We start from the raw sequence: 17,200 nt of genomic DNA, 5'->3' as shown, positions 1-17,200 counted from the left end.
AGAGATTTTAAAATCATCTTCTGGTTGTACCTCACCTGATATTAGAAGGCTTATTATTGGCTATCAGATTTTAGGAGCTCTAGATCAATTCTGTGATTTGACTTACACCCCATGCCATCATGACTGAGGAGACAGAGTTAATAAATAAAAGCATAGATGTCTCTGATGCTTAGTTCAAAAAGAAACAAACATGGATCAATAGGGACAATCTGACACAAATGTCCCGATTTCTGCCCAGATATTAGCAATAGGAAGGCTATTGCATATAACCCTGAAAAATCTGCTCTTCAAATGCACTATTGACAAAAAAGCTGGACATAATAAGAAATTAAATGAAGCTGAATAAATACCCATACTGAGGGCTAAACATCAAAACTATATTTGGTGAAAAGTAACCAAAAGAAAAAAAGCACAGATCAAAAGGCCTTCATATGAAACATTGCTATTTTTTTGTGGTTCATAGCTTCAAATTGAAATATAAACTCAGCCCAAAGCCAGATTTGTTTCTTCTCTATTTAATTGGAATAGATTTCTTTCTACTTTTGTATTTAAGGGGGTTTGCCTGTCTTCCGTTTTTTTCTAATATTTTAAATTATACTTTAAAAAATTCTCAATGAAATCCACATTTTATGAAATAGTAGAAAATAGGTATAATTTTGCAATTAAAGTAATCTCAGGGAAACTGGAAAGTATTTTTTTGGCACTTCTGTTTAAGAGCATAGACTGATTAAAATAGTGATTACCATAAATCAACGTACTACAGCCATAAACGTAATGTTTATCAAAGTGACTTTTCAAGTTCCTGATTTGTTAACCTCATCTTATCTTAAATTTTATAGATTCTGTGTTTTCTCTAGCAGTTCAGCATTACCTTAATATTCCAAAAGCCTCAGTAACTTGATACTGTCAGTACCACATTTGATTACATTTGTTTTTTTAAAAAAATAAAGTTGTACTCAGACTGTGAAAACTCCTTCTCATTTGTACAAATGCAGCAAAGCACAGCCCTTTGCCTGTCCTGCTTACCATTTGGAACTTTCCTCTATTACAGCCCCACTAACTTATGGTGAAACAAAAGCAAGAATTGAATGAAATTAATCAAGTTTAGACGGGAGAATTTAAAAAAATTCCTCAGATAAAACAATTCAGAACATTTCAAATAATTATAAAATGCCCTCTCAGCATTAAAAAAAAAAATCTTACTGTAAGTGTGAAGAAACCATTTTATGTTTGACAAATTTCTTAATCCTAAGAAATTCATAATTCATTTCTCATCCGCATTTTAGGAATAGGATAATCAAGATTATGAAAAATAATACAACTTGTTTAAAGTCAATGGCAGTACTAGACCATAAACCTTGGTCTCTGGTGTTGAGCTCACAAAACTTGACTACTGAACTGCAAGCATACATAGATATAGAGAGAACTCTCCACTCACATGCAAGTCCTGTCACAAAGATGCATTGGCAAGGAATTGCATTTTCCCCCCTTTCAAAACATTGCGGTGAAGAGAATTTGGTTTTCTGGGAAAATCCCAATGGCCCTGTATTAGTCCATTTTCACACTTCCATGAAGAACTTCCCAAGATTGGGGAATTTATAAAGGAGAGAGGTTTAATTGACTTACATATCTGCATGGCTAGGGAGGCTTCAGGAAACTTAGACAATCATGGCAGAAGGCAAAGGGAAAGTAAGCACATTCTTCATAAGATGGCAAGAGAGAGAAAAGGAAACAAAGAGAGAAGAGACCCTTATCAAACCATCAGAACTTGTGAGAACTCACTATCATGAGAACAGCATGGGGGAAATGCCCCCATGAGCCAAACACCTCCTGCCGGGTCCATTCCTTGACACCTGGGGATTACAATTTGAGATGAGATTTGGTTGGGGACACAGAGCCCAAGCCATATCAAGCCCATTTATTCAAAAGAATATTTGCGGTAGTTATTTTTCCAATCATTTCTATAGTGATGTTTCTGAAAGAGATCACATGTATGGGTCTACTTGGGGCCCAGAAAGGTATCTCCCTTAGTACAGAGGATGAGATCCTTTCCCACACATGGGCTGTAAGAAACAGCCCCATTAACTGCTCCCTAACTCCAGCAGAGATATGGTTAATGGGTGGGGACACTAAGGAATCACTGTGAGGGGTTCTCAGTTTCTTCAGTCTCCCCGAGATAATTCAACTTAAATGGACTACTAATTCTATTCTTTTTTTTTTCCTTTGAGACAGAGTCTCACTCAGGCTGGAGTGCAGTGGTGTGATCAAAGCCCACTGAAGCCTTGAACTTCTGAACTACAGACACATACCACCACTCTTGGCTAATTAAAAATATATATATATTTGTGAGATGGGGATCTCAGCTGTGTTGCCCAGGCTCAGGTTACAAAGGTCTAATTGTGTCAAATATTGAAAGCAGTTCTTTTCCTTTCTGTTTCTCGTCATCCTTACTGTTTTGGAGTTATAACCAAGAGGCAATGGGAGCAGTACTGTTTTTATGCCACTATTATTTAAAACCAATAATGAAGACGAGTCTCTTATTTTTGTTCTGTTTCAAAGTTTACTTAACCTTTATATTTTATGTTTATGTTTTTGGGAAAAGCCACAAAGATAAGAAGGCTGAGAAACTACAGTCAAAGAAATTATCTGTGGTCATGAGGTCACATATACAGGACAAGAATTTTCTTGTTCTACTTCTTAAACTCAAAGAGCCTGCCACTGTATCTTGCTTTGACATAGTTTTAATGGTGGATTTGACCTTATTTCCCAGAAAATAAACATAAAATCTGGACTTTCAATGTACTAAGAACCTCACATTTAATTTCATGCTTGAAAATACAGTTTCTACGAGATTTCCAAAGTTTGAAATAATAAATTTTTCTCCAGTGATTCTTCCACACATATTCTACTTACCCTCAATAGTAGATTCAGATAAAGGATAATTCACATGAAAAAATTTGAACTGTTACTACATTTTTAAAAATCTATTTTATTGAAAGAGAACTTATTTCTAGATCATCTATACAGTGGCATTTGCGATCACCTGACTTGTTAAAAGTATTAAATTAGAGTGGTATGTCACTTTCATAGAACTCGATAGGCTGCTATCTTTTTACCTTTTTGCTGACTACAAGAAGGTAGATGTCTGATGTCCACAGTTAGACAGACTATGTAAAAACTTCTGACACCAACCCAAAATCTAAAAATGTATTACCTCAAGATGAACTGAATTTGAAAAAAAAAAAACAACTAATAAAAACATTTATGAAAAAGGTTTCTGTTCACTACTTTGCATTTTTAGACAAAAAGCTACTGAAGAATGAATATGCCTATACAGTTGTATTTAGTAAGACATAGACCTTCCGGTAGGAATTTACTCACATATGTGTCACTAAAGTCAGTACACATAAAGACTGTGTGGTAAAAATTAACCTAGCTTAACCTTGCAGACACTTGGAGAGTTAGGGCAAAAGCATTGCAAATAGATTCCTTCTTTTAACATGTTCTAACCTTTCCCTTCCTGTTACCTAGGTTGCCAGGGGTGGGTGGGCAAATATCTTTCAGCTTCTGAAAACTCCTTTGTTTGGAAGCAGAGAGAATAGTGGTTTGGCCTGGTATAATTGTTTTGTTGGTTGGCACAGAGTTTTAATTATTCTGTGATACATCACAAGATATATTGATCACACAGTAAATACATTGTTCTTCCTCTGGGGTCCTTTCTTGTCAAACCTAGTTTTTGCTTAGAACTGGATGTTTCAGCTTCTCTATGAATCTTTTATCTGCCCTTTGTGTGTCTTCTTCTTGTTAATGTTTTTCTTAATACATTCCAACAGTGACTACAAAGAATATAAGGGTGGTCAGACACCCTTATATTTAAGAGGGTCATATGTTTCTCTGACATAAAGAGAAAACAAACATCAATTGTCCACATTACATTATTTTGACTCCCTCTGCATCTTAGTGGTGGCATAAAAAGTTTTCTATTGAAGATCTTTCTGACCTACCCTTTGATGTTAGATGCAACATTAGAAGATATGATGTTAGCTATGTAGATTACAATGAAAATAAATATACTTAATTTAAATAGTAGAATGTAAATTGAATAGCTAAAGCTTAAATCCATAGGACAGTAACAATCGTGACATCTTTATTAAGTATTTACTATGTGCAAGACATTGCTACTGTTGTGAGCAGTAGGAATGTAAGAAAATGGACATTCAGAAATTTTTTAATGCATTTCGTGAGATGATATGGAAATGAAAAGAAATATAGACTAAGCAAGAAATAAATAATTTTTATAAACACTAAATGATTATTCTAAGGCTAATAAATTCAGAAGGATAACATCAAGTCAGGGTCTAAAAAATCTCATGTGAGAGTGTTGGGGTTAACTAAGCCTTAAGAGGTAGACAGAAACTGCATAAGTAGAAATAAAGAGAAGAGATTTTAGGGTGAAAGAAGGTATGAAAGATTTGGAGCTAGAGAAGCTCTGAGAAGTTATTTGATTAGAGAAGGTGGTTCATATGGGTGAGTTATAGAAAGAAAATCTTAGAAAGGAAAATTAGAGCCATTCTCAGAGTCTTAGTGCAAAAGATGATTTCAAGGAGTATCTATTCTAATACTTAATTCTAGCCCAAGATCATATTTGGGGATATTAAAAACTGAATTGATATAAAGACATGTTTCATTCTTGTGATTTTTATATAATTGGTGACTTTATAAGTTCTTCCACTTTAGATTTTATCTTACTTCAATTTGTACTTATTTTCTCCTCAGTGCTGGATAGAACTCTATACAATACTTCATATTAGTCAAAAGGAACTATTTAATGCTATGGTAAAAGGACAATGTCCCAAGTGTCAGAGGCTAAACACACCAAAAATAGATGTACCATTCAAAACAGAGTAAGTGTACAGTGTGGGCTGACTGGAGACTCTGCTCCACATGATTACTCAGAGATCCAGGATAACTGAGGCAACCTTATCATTCACTACACTATCTGGAACATTTGATTTCTAGGTTGCTTAAGCAAGGGGAGACCTAGCTGTGGGGTTATAGACTGGCTTTTTATGCTTTGGTCCATCACTTCCCCATATCCTGCTGGTCAGAACTCATGGCCCTCCAAGCTGCAGAGGGGTAACCATATAGATGGAAGGTTTGGTGAGTTCCATTGTCTCTGCCACACAGAGAGCTATGCGGAAGATACATCAATGGAAAACACATCCTCAAATTTTCCATACCTTTTCTTTCTTAAGATACCCCCTTTCCTCAACACAAAAACTTGTAGACTTTATTTCTAGCTTTTTAATCATTGTGTGGATGTTTTCTCTGAACCATCTCCAATTGCTCCCTACTCTATCCATTAATAGAAATTAAAATTTAAGTTGATTCTTTTTCTAAAAAAAAAGTAAGAAAAAGCCAGATATAATTATATGTATTATCTATGTGTACATTTTTTTATTTCACGGCTTATCTATAACCAAAGGTAATTTCAGACTAACTCTCTCCGTTACATGTCTTGCTGCTCGCTGAACCCATCCTACTTTACTGTTCTTCTGAGATTCTGCTCCAGCTCTTTTACCATCTAGGCCTACTTCTTCCACCATGTTAGAAAATGTATTCTTGCTTAAGTCTTCAGCCAAATTCACCCTCTCCAAAAGGCTTCCTTGGGTTCTCCCAACAAAAATTAATCCCTCTCCTTCCAAACTACCAGAGTGCAATTTTTTGAACATCTAAAGTTTTCCCTGGAGCACTTTGTATTCATGGTTCTATAAAGCATGCAACAACAACTGTGCCCTTCAGACATTAGTGGTGTCTGAAGAAAATGTTCATTGTCAAAATTTGCAGGGGAGATCAGGACTGCTGCTGGGATCTACTGAGTAGAACCGGGCATGCTACAAAATATCCTTCAGTGGGCTGGGTGCGGTGGCTCATGCCTATAATCCCAGGCACGCAGAGGCAGGCAGATCATGAGGTCAGGAGATGGAGACCATCCTGGCCAACATGGTGAAACACTGTCTCCACTAAAATTTCAAAAATTAGCCAGGCATGGTGGTGCGTGCCTGTAGTCCTAGCTACTTGGGAGGCTGAGGCAGGAGAATGACTAATCCGGAAGGTGGAGGGTGCAGTGAGCTGAGATCATGTGACTGCACTGAAGCCTGCAGACAGAGGGAGACTCCATCTCAAAAAAAAAAAAAAAAAAAAGAAAAAAAGAAAAGAAATCCTTCAATGGTTGGAACAGACCCCACAAACAAGATTTATCCAGCCCAAAATGTCAATGATGTCAAAGTTGAGAAGCCCTGCTATAGAGTATGAATGCAAGAATCATTTTCCCATCTTCCCTTCCCTCAGAGTGACCACCATAATGCTTTGGAGACAATAATATATTCAATATTTGGTAATGATCAGCCCTCATAAATGTCTGAAAGAGTCAACAGGCAGTATTATTAGAAAGGATAAGTTTCATTTTAATAATGTCCATAGTTGAGTCTTCTAATGCTTGCCCATGGTTTCCTCCTTTTCAGGATTGTGGGGGCATTATCATTTCTCTTTCTTTCTGTGGTTGAGTGTGACTTGTTACTTCCAGCCCTTATGTTATAGGTAGAGGTGACTTGAGTCAATTTTGAGTGAGAACATTTAATTGCTAGGGGGAGGCTCTCTGGCTCCTTCTTTTTCCCACTGCTGATATCAGCCTGCATCCATAGTAGGTGCCCCATAAACATGGGAGGACATGTAACATAAGCAACAACTTGTTGCTTCACCAAAATTCTACATGTGCACTGGCTCTTCAGCACCAAAGGTATATGAATATTCTAAAAACTCTCATAGTAGACACTGCTCACTGCTAAAATGTTAGCTTATCGCAGCATGATTTCTCTAAGCACTTAAACGTTATCATTGCAGTTTGTATACTTCTTTGTGTTGACCTAGTATTCCTTGACATGAAACTGTTCCATGGATTTTTTTTTTTTGCTGATAAATTAACACTTTTTAAAAAAGTCAACAAATCACGAAAGCTTTCTTAATCAGCCTTCATTCTGCTTTTGAATTTTTAGTTTATGACTTTGACACATAGGGCTGTAATGTTATTGACTTTACCCATCCACATGTAGTTTTTATATGTTTTTGTTCGTTTGTTTGAGACGGAGTCTTGCTCTGTCACCTAGGCTGGAGTGCAGTGGTGTGATCTCAGCTCACTGCAACCTCCGCCTCCCAGGTTCAAGTAATTCTCCTGCCTCCGCCTCCTGAGTAGCTGGGACTACAGGCATGTGCCACCACACCCAGCGAATTTTTTGTATTTTTAGTAGAGATGGGGTTTCAGCAGGGGTTCACCGTGATGGTCTCGATCTCCTGACCTTGTGATCCTCCTGCCTCAGCCTCCCAAAGTGCTGGGATTACAGGTGCGAGCCACCACGTGTGGTCTATGTATGCTTTTAATTGTGCTATCTGCATTTCAATTTGCAACATGAAATTAATTCTCTTTGCTTCTGTTGGTTCATAAAATACATTCTGTTAACAGAAAAACATTCATGGGACATGGAAATACCATAAAATAATAGAAAGACCACTAGACTGGGGGAGTGAGACAGCACATAGAGCTTTGGACCTAAAAGTAGAAAAACTGGGTCTCCATGTAACTCTCCCTACTAATTGCTATAAGGTAGATGAAGTCTACACTTGCACTCGGTAAACTCTTATGCACTATGCAAAGGGAGTTATTATTAATGTGCTGACAAGGCTCTTGCTCTATTTCAGTTGCCGCTGAACTGCACAACCATCAATAAGTAAGCTGAGTTCTCGGTTTACAGTTTCCTTATTCACATACAGCATCGTGCAATAGTCAGTTTTGGTTCCCTTTTCCAGGTATTAAAAGTTCAAGTTGCTATACACATTTATGCTTAAATTTAAATGCTTTACAAATATCCCATCCTCTTAGAAAAAATATAAATTATTATCTCATTTTTCAAATTATTTAAGCATCCTGGAGATATACAATTTCTATACTCTCCATTTTCACTACTTTGTATAATGAACACTATGTGACTCACTACATGTTTTCAATAAATGTTGAGATGAATAACTATTTACAATATTAAATTATTAATCAAAAATTATGATTTTAATATAGATTTAATAGGTTTAAATATTAGTAGTAATAATAATAATAGTTTTTGGCTAGCCAGTGTTGCATGGGGATTATATTTATTATTTTATTTAATTTCACAATAATACAAGGTTGATAAACATACTGATAAAGTGAAAATGAAGAAAATGTTATTTTTTAGATTGGGATATATGATCTCTTTCTTCATTTAAAATTTCCCAATGCGTTTGTGATCATTCTGTGGAATCAGTGTACAAACTATAATCTGAAAGAAATTGGTGGTATTTTTACAGTACGTGAACACAACCATCTGATTTATAGTTCAATCTGTTAATGCACTCTGTTATTAGGCCACCTGGCAGTTTTATGCATTGTGAATTTAAAGAGGAGCTCAATGTAACATAAGCTTTACAAGCTGGGGAAATATTATTGAAATGAAACATGAATGAGGACCATTTAAACAATAAAATAATGTGTATAGACTACATATTTTTCAGTTCTGGCTAATACGTGCCTTAGGTATAAATTCCAAAATAACTTGAGGTTCTGATGAGACTATAAAAAAGAAATTAAAAATAAACTTATTATTTACTATTGTTAATCATGTAGTATTCATGTGCTTATAGAGAAACAAAAATACAGCCACAACACCTCTGAAAAATTAAGATCATATAGGAATTACATTTTCCTTTAGTACTCACAGAAGTGTACTTGGGGAAATGCTGTCAGAATGAAAAACCAGAATTGGGAGATGAAAGAAAAAACTGTAACTTATTGACCATCTCTTTTATGACTCTGAGTTTTATGATCATTTAAAGAATCTGATCCACCACTGTGGAAATACAAAATAAGGCCTTACAAAGATAATCCTAGAAAATATGTCACTGAGATTAAGCAGTGGCATAACAGTGAATCTGTATTATGCTTGAAAAAAGTATGTCTTCTGTAATGTGATGATATTCATCCTATATTGTTCTAAATGATCCAGTTGTAGCTCATGTCATTTATGAAAAGTGTTATGCTTTAAGTAAGCTACATTCTTCACAGTGATCCACAAAATTTGGGCTATGCTAGTCAATTTTATGGCACAATTGTAGTCCTCTTTAATTAAATTTATGAATTTGGAGAGTTAAGATGGTTTTTATTTTTATTCAGACTTGAAATTACAATCAAACTTTATTATCTGCATCAGGCTTTCAAAGGGATCTTATGTGATTCATAACTATATAATTTCAAAACATTTTTCAATATATATTTGCTTTAAGATACATGGAAACAGTTTAAGGGAAACTGTATTTTTGTTTATATTAATATACCCATTTTCTCTCACCTTTAGAACTAGAAAATGTGAAAGATTAATAAAGATGTTATGGTCTATGTATTTTGAATAATAAAACATTCCTCAAATGGAAAATCCTGCTGTGTACCCATAAACACTGAAAAAAGAATTAAAAGAGTTAAAACAATGGCTTTTTAAATAGCTGTTTCTTTAGACTTCATGAGGAAGTATCAAAACTGCTCTCATTGCCTCAATATTATTCAAATACTTAACTGTCAAGTGAAAAATATGAATTACACTTTCTTATACACTGGAAAACAAAAGCAAATGTCTGAAATATATCCAGCAACTGATAAATTATTATGCTTTTAGCCTTAACATTTACTTAATACTTAGATATTTGGATTCCATACCTTGATTCTGATGTTTCTGTTTAATCTGCTGGTTTTAATCCTTCCATTTAGAAATTTTGACATTACAATGTCCAAACTTGTGAAAAAAGAAAATTATGAAAATAAATGATAAATTAACAAATAAAATTCTCCTGAGCACTAATCACAGCATATTATTTGGGTTAATTTTTGGAGAATTGGTATTTGGATACTTATTTTGCCACTTATGGAGGTGACTGTGTTTTTTTGCCAGTCTGATATGCCCTGAAGACTTTTGGTTTGGGAACTTGAGGAGGTCACAGGATAGGATAAAATTCATTTTACTGAAGTATACTGGTTATGAAAATTGCTTGTTCCAGTGGACGATTTCACTACTTCATTTACAGCGTAAGTGCTCATTGTGTTCCCACTGGCTGGGATCTGACCCCTATATTTCTCATTTTCCTTCTGAAATGTGGGTCAGCTGTGTTGTCAGATTCCTCTTCTCCTGTAAAACATTTTATTTTTAAATATTTGACACTGGAGCCTTCTAAAAGAACAGGTTAAAAAAAAATGTCCTGCTGGATGGCATTTATGACTCAGAGAAGTATCATTGCCACTGACCTCACAACTCTTCTTAAATAGTCAGAGAAGGGCAACAAAATTGTCAATTAGGCTTCCAGGGAACAACATTCAGCCCAACTCAACTCGTGCTTGGCAGCATAATCATGCAGATCTTGCTTCTGCACGAGAAGCCTTTCAAGCCTATAATAACGAGGGTTCAACAAATTTGAACTTCCTCTCTCAACAGCAGATTTAGAAGCTGTTGATTTGTTATACATTGACTAAAGGGTTTTTTAGCATTGACATGCAACATTTAAATTTATCTCAAATATTCAACCTGATTCTTCGATTCACAAATCAGAGGTCAAACTTCTAGAAACCTTAAAGAAGAATATTGCTGCCTACACACACACACACACACACCCCTTCTCTCTGTATATTTATATGTATATGTATATGTATGTAAAATTACTCTTCATCGTTCTTTTTTATTTCTCCCTGATGTTGCATTTTATGCCCTTATGTTTTGGAGAGAGTATCGAGCCAGGGAGGATTTGTCAGTATTCAATAACTTGTTCCTAAGAGAAACTGATACTCTTATTCACAAACCATAAATTATGGAATTTGCTATTCAGCATACTCACCAATAAGAATAAGAATAAAAGGAATTTCAGTTATAACTTGCTCTTTATATTTTGCTATCCACCACAAGATTTTTGTGATTTAAATAAATATGAATTACTCTAAGGCTAGGGAAGAATGTAATAAAAGGAAAATATGATTAATGTAAGATTCTAAGTTGAAATATATACTATGGTAGAAAGAAATAGTCAATAAGATATGCTCCTTTTATCTCCAAGTCACCATCCTAAAACTGGACTGCAACACTTCAACTAGTAAGACGACAGTCATCTAAAATATTTCCCTTTACGGAGAAATGATATCTGGTCTTACCTAATAAACCTGACATGTTTGTTTCATTTGTAAGTGAACTTTTAAAAAAAAAAAAAACACCAGGCCTAGACTTGTTTCTCAAAGGGAGAGACAGAAAGAGAGATGGGACCAAAGCCAGTGGTTCTTGCTGGGTCTATGAGAGAAGAATGATTTCTCCTTCATGGAAAGAAAGCCAGTTATAATAATCCGACCTACATGCAAACAATAAAGGCTCACTGGAGTATCTGCCAGCAGCTGAATTAAGAAATCAAAAGAATAACAACAGCTGGGCTCGGTCCTGTATTGGTCACCTATTGCTTTATTAAGTTCCCAGCCAGAATGGATCTCTCTGTCTTTCAGTGTAATATATATACACAAAATCCCAACCACGCTTTTACATTAGAGTCTAAATTCCTTAGCCAATTAGTGTTATGATTTTATCACAGCAGTTGTTTGAAGCTAAATTGCAGTAGTTATTATCCATGATGGGTCCCGCTCCCTGAGGTTAGTTGCTCAGGTTGAACAAACCGGGAAAAATACCTCGGAGAAAATTCATACTAGAAAATAACTACAGTGTTGATGTTTTATCAAATAGAGTGCTAGGGCCAGATTTAGCCCAAAATGTCCCTATTGCCCAACTTAGTAATAGTTAAATAAATTCACAAGAATGGCATACATTAAGAAAAGAAGAAAGGGCTTGACCATCTGTTGAAAAGATGTCATGAAATTCTTCACAGAGATTGCACAACGAATCTGCTATCAGGTTCAGGCACAGACAACATACATTGGAATCAATGCCTTAGTTTTTAAACAGACTAAAAATCTGCTGAGGTGATATGTTTATATATTTCTGGACACTTAAGCTCCCCATTTTTTAAAACTTTTAAGTTCAGAGGTACATGTGGAGGTTTGGTACATAGGTAAACTTGTGTCATGGGGTTTGTTGTATAGATTATTTCATTACCCAGGTATTAAGCCTAGTACCCCTTCGCTATTTTTCCTGGTCCTCTCCCTCCTCCCACCCTCCCTCCTCCCATAGGCCCCAGTGTCTGTTGTTCCTTTCTACGTGTCCATAAGTTCCCTCATTAAGCTCCACTTGTAAGTGAGAACGTGCTATTTGGGTTTCTGTTCCTTGTTAGTTTGCTAAGTACCATGGCCTCCAGCTCCACCCATGTCCCTGCAAAGGACATGAGCTCATTCTTTTTTATGGCTGCATAGTAACCCATGGTGTATTTGTAGCACATTTTCTTTATCCTTTTTGAAAAGTTAAAACTGTATTTACTGGTGTGGTTAGCAACCTGGTAGAAATTGTTCAGTGTTCCCACATGTCCATGCTATGTCCAGATATGCATGGTGACACATAAATTGGTTTTGCCACATTGTATATTGACCATTACAATGAAAGAAGATAAAGGATGACCTAGACAGATTTCCTGTCAGCTGATTCTAAACTGTCTGCAAATATTTTAAAAATTCAGTTTATAAGAATTACCATGATCATAATCTTGTCACTTGTTTTTCATTTTCTCTTTCATTCCCTGAGGTCTGTGACTCAGCACAAAGTACCCACCATAAACATATTGACTTAAGTAATTGTTTGTACGCATCTCTCACATTTACTCCTTGATCAAGAAGTTTCCCTGGGATTTAGGGATTCCCTGAGCAGTATCTAGCTATATGAGGTAGAAATGTCGTCACCAATAGTTCTGAGTCAGTGTATTTTTAACATGTGTGACACTTTTAGCTGAGTCACTTGCCCTGGGGAAGAGACAGGAAAATGAAAAGCAAAGAGAACGATAGTAATAGCGGGAATTCTTACACGCACTGGAAAAAGAAAAGAATTTTGGATTATTTAGAGGAGATGTAATGAAACTAGCCCTTCAGTTTTTCATGCTTTGGTATAATATGTGTACAGATGTGGTGTCCATCTTTCAGGTTTGCAAACATTTTAGCACATACTCTTTGCATAATATATCAGCACTGTAAGAAAAATGTGAACTTCTGCCTTTTCGAAGTTGGCAGACTAAAAAGCAACATTCAGATGCAGTTCTAATTTTTACTGTCACTGTGTGCCCAGCATTACATTGGCTGTTGTCATGTATGTTACTTCATGTATCCCTCACAATGACCTTTCGATATCTGATTATCCTGCTCCCACTTTTCAAAAGAGGAAACAGTACTACTCTGATTTGGATTTGATTTTTCCCAGGCAGTGGTGCCCTTCACTGAAGCTCAAAATGCTACAGTGTCAAGACTCCAAAAATATAAAACACTTTATCTGAAAATTAGGAAAACTCCAAAAAAGTAAGAAAACTTCACTTTTAATAAAGGAGCCAAAGAACATACAGAATTCACCTCTTCATTCACAGCAAAGTCTGCCAACCTGCAAATGAAGAAATTCATAAACAGAAAAGCAATATTCATTCTTCTTCCCCTCTTCCTCCATGTTAAGATACTGTATTCATTCTCCTATGCATGCAGCAGTCCCTCAATCAAGGATGACTAAGAGAGGAATCTAATTGGGAGATTCACAGATGCCAATGTTTGAACTGAAGATAAACCTGCCTATCGACTGGGAGTGCCACAGCAGGAGGGAGGGAGGTGATACTGCAAAGCTCCTCTCCGTCTTGCTCTATCTTGTCCACACTTGTGCTGGGAAAGCTTGACTCAGACCTCTAAAGCACAGGTGTCTTTATATTTCCTTACATAAAAATTGCAACCAAAAGCAACTTTATTTTCTTCAGAACTCATTTCTTACCATCACCATGTGTTTTCTATTACCTAGATTAGGAAAGGCAGGATCCTTAGTAGGCTTAGCTTGGCACGTTTACCTTGGAATAGGCTGAAATGTCGTCAGCTGTTCTAGAGCCTTGATTTGCCTAGGTACGTACAGCTCTATAGGAGGACAAATTAAGCAGTATTTGTAGCAGTTGCCAGGGAGCCTAAACACCTGTGATTGGAAACGGCTAGAACTAAGAGATATGAGATGGCAGCAGCTCTGCAGAAGATGCACCTAAGGACTGAAAATGAAGCCTAAATAAAAGGAGTGGTACAGGAGACCCCAGACCTGCCCCAGGACAGGCAAAGGGGACCGGCTAAGAAGGTGATGTATGTGCTCTTACAGCGTTTGCTTCCCTAACACGGCTCTAGGGGATCCAACTAAATTCCTTGAAAGAGTCATTCCTTGAAAGAACAGAATAGATTCGCATCAAGAGCTTTTAGTGCACGGATTTTATGAACCACCTTGCACCATCCTGGATGAGTTATGATGTCCAGCTGCAAAGGGTGTGACCAGATATGGCAGAACAGAAGGTTATCAGAAATGATCCAAATACCATTTCCTGGGATGGTTAACCAGAAAAACAGAGTGCAGCCAGTGCTGAGAGCTGCTAGCAAGAGCCCTAGTGGATGCCATCAACTCCAAGACACGTGGCTAACAGACACCCATGACGGGAGAGCCCAGCCCAGAATGTTGCGTTGCTCAGAGCTCCCTGTGAGATCCTCAGCTCCACCCCTCCAGCACGAACATAAAGGAAAATCTTGACTCCTTTCAAGAGAAATTTCAGGCACCTAGCCATCCCTGAAAAGTAAATGAGTGACTTGACAAGCAAGAAGGTAATGGTAGCGTGAAACAACGGAGCCAAGGAAGTTAGAGTCACAGGAAGTTTAGTTCCCCTTTAGAAACTAAAGATAACATCTTAGCTTATGTCCCTGAGTTGTTTTTCAGAAACCCACAACCTCACCTAACACATCTGCTGGCATGTAGACCTCAAATAAGGGCGATTAAAAAAAAAAAAAAAACTTCAGCCAAATTAAATTTAAAGGAGTTTAATTGAGCAATGAATGATTTGTGAATGCGGCAGCCCCCAGAATCACAGCAGATTTCCACAGACTCCAGTGAAGCCTCATGGTGGAAGAAGATTTACAGATAAAAAAAAAAAAGGAAAATGACCTACAGAAATCAGAAGAGACGTACAGAATAGCAGGATTGGTTATAGCTCAGGCTATGCCTTATTTGAACACAGTTTGAACCTCAGCAGTGTATGGTTGGTTGAAGTGTGGCCACTTCAACCATTGGGATTGGCCAAGTCTCAGCTCTTACTACAGAGGCACACTACTTACAATTCTAACTAAAGATTTGTTTTAATTTCAATCTTGCCTACCTATTAAGCTTTTAATCAGCTGCAGTTTGTTCACAGGGACTCCATTATAGAAGAAGTCCTTCTTCGTACTTATATATAGATGTACTGAGTACTTCTCAGGGAAAACTGAGGACTGAACTCTGACCACTGTTCTTTGTTCTAAATTTCTTCCTGAGTGGCCTGGAGGAGGTCACACCCATGAGCCAGAGCTAACATTCTTTTCACCTGACCCCAACTTTTTAGACAAAACTTTGCCTCCTTAACCATCTGCAAATAGGAAAATCTTTGAACCCACCTATCACCTGTGGGCCCCTGCTTTGAGATGTCTTGCCTTTTTAGGTCAAACCAGTGGAGAGTCTGTAGGAATTGATTTATGACTTTGCCTGCAACCTCTACCTCCCAGCCTTTCAAAACCTCTGGCTGTAAGCCGTGAGGGAGTTCAGGTCCTACGTATTAGCTGTCCGAGTTTCCTTGCTTTGTGCCCTGCAATAAAAGCCTCACATTCTCTTGCTACAATCCTGGTGTCAGTATTTGGTTTTTCTGTGCCAGGTGGCTGGACCTGAGTTCCATTAAGTAATACCTATCATTCCACTGTGTGTCACCTGCAGAGCAGGTGATTTGGCCACTACTATCCACTTGATATCTTTGGGAGGGTACAGATAGCTTACTGTTTGTCATATTCTTTCTCAGGAGAGAGAATAATAATTATTGTTCAGATTCTGGAACAAACGTCAGCCAATTAAGGCTAGTTCTAGCATTGAATCCAACCTGGAGGATTGGCCCAGGGGAAAAATGCTATTACTAACAATTCTAACTAAAGATTTGTTTTAATGTAATTTTAAAATCTTTTTTTTTTTCAAATCTTGACTCTTCGGATCATCTCTATTAATTGGCAACAGCAACTACTATATGAAATAGAATGATATGGTCTTATTTTCTCAGCCAGTTTGGTGTTTGAATCATAATCTGAATGTTATGTAAGAGGTAGGTATATTATAAAATTGTCTGACTTCAAGTCTAATGAGCCATTTACTCAATTAACATTGACAATTGAAAAGGAAAAGAACTACTGTGGAAAAAATGAAAAAAAAAATAGATGGTGGAAGCTAAATAATAACATCAATACATTTGTTGGTTTTCTTTTTTCATTTTCCTGTTAAATTCAATGGCCTCCAAGACTTTCATACAAAAGAAAGTGAATATTGAATCAGGGGAATTTTTAAGTTATGTAAAATTTCTGCCTACAATAGTCATGTGTGGGGAAAAGTATACTATTATAAAACTTTTTAAAAAGGTTATTATGATTATTATTCTTGGAAACCTTGTGCTATAGAAAAGTTAAATTTGTCATTCTCAGAAGCCAGTTCCACCAGCAAGAGGATTTGCATTGTAATTTTAAAAATTTTTTTTAGAAAAAGATATTGTGCTAGGACTCCAGCTGCTCTGGACATGTTCCTAGAATTTGAGGTTCTACATTGGAAGAGATGGAGGAAGCAATTTGCAAACAGTCATGACACTCTGAACCACCAACAGCAAATCAGAGCAAACAGAAATAAATGCTGGATGCCAGAAGGACTGTTGATTTATTCTTGCCTGATACAGTCCTGGGGACATTTAAAGGGATGTTACCAGTTTATAAAGAAGACTTCAATGAAATTCAAAGACACCAACTAGTTTGAGAATAGCAAGAAGTTTAGTTCCAGCATAGGACTAGTAGGAAGTAGCTAAGTTATAAAGCTTTAGAAGTTCATGAATAAACACTTGAGAGCCTTCAGTAGCTATGAGGACAAGTTTGGTAGACCTGAAT

This window comes from Saimiri boliviensis, chromosome 16 (assembly GCF_048565385.1).
Source record: "Saimiri boliviensis isolate mSaiBol1 chromosome 16, mSaiBol1.pri, whole genome shotgun sequence".
NCBI classification, from domain to species: Eukaryota; Metazoa; Chordata; class Mammalia; order Primates; family Cebidae; genus Saimiri; species Saimiri boliviensis.
The sequence above is the reverse complement of the archived record's forward strand: the minus strand, read 5'-3'. Positions refer to the sequence as shown.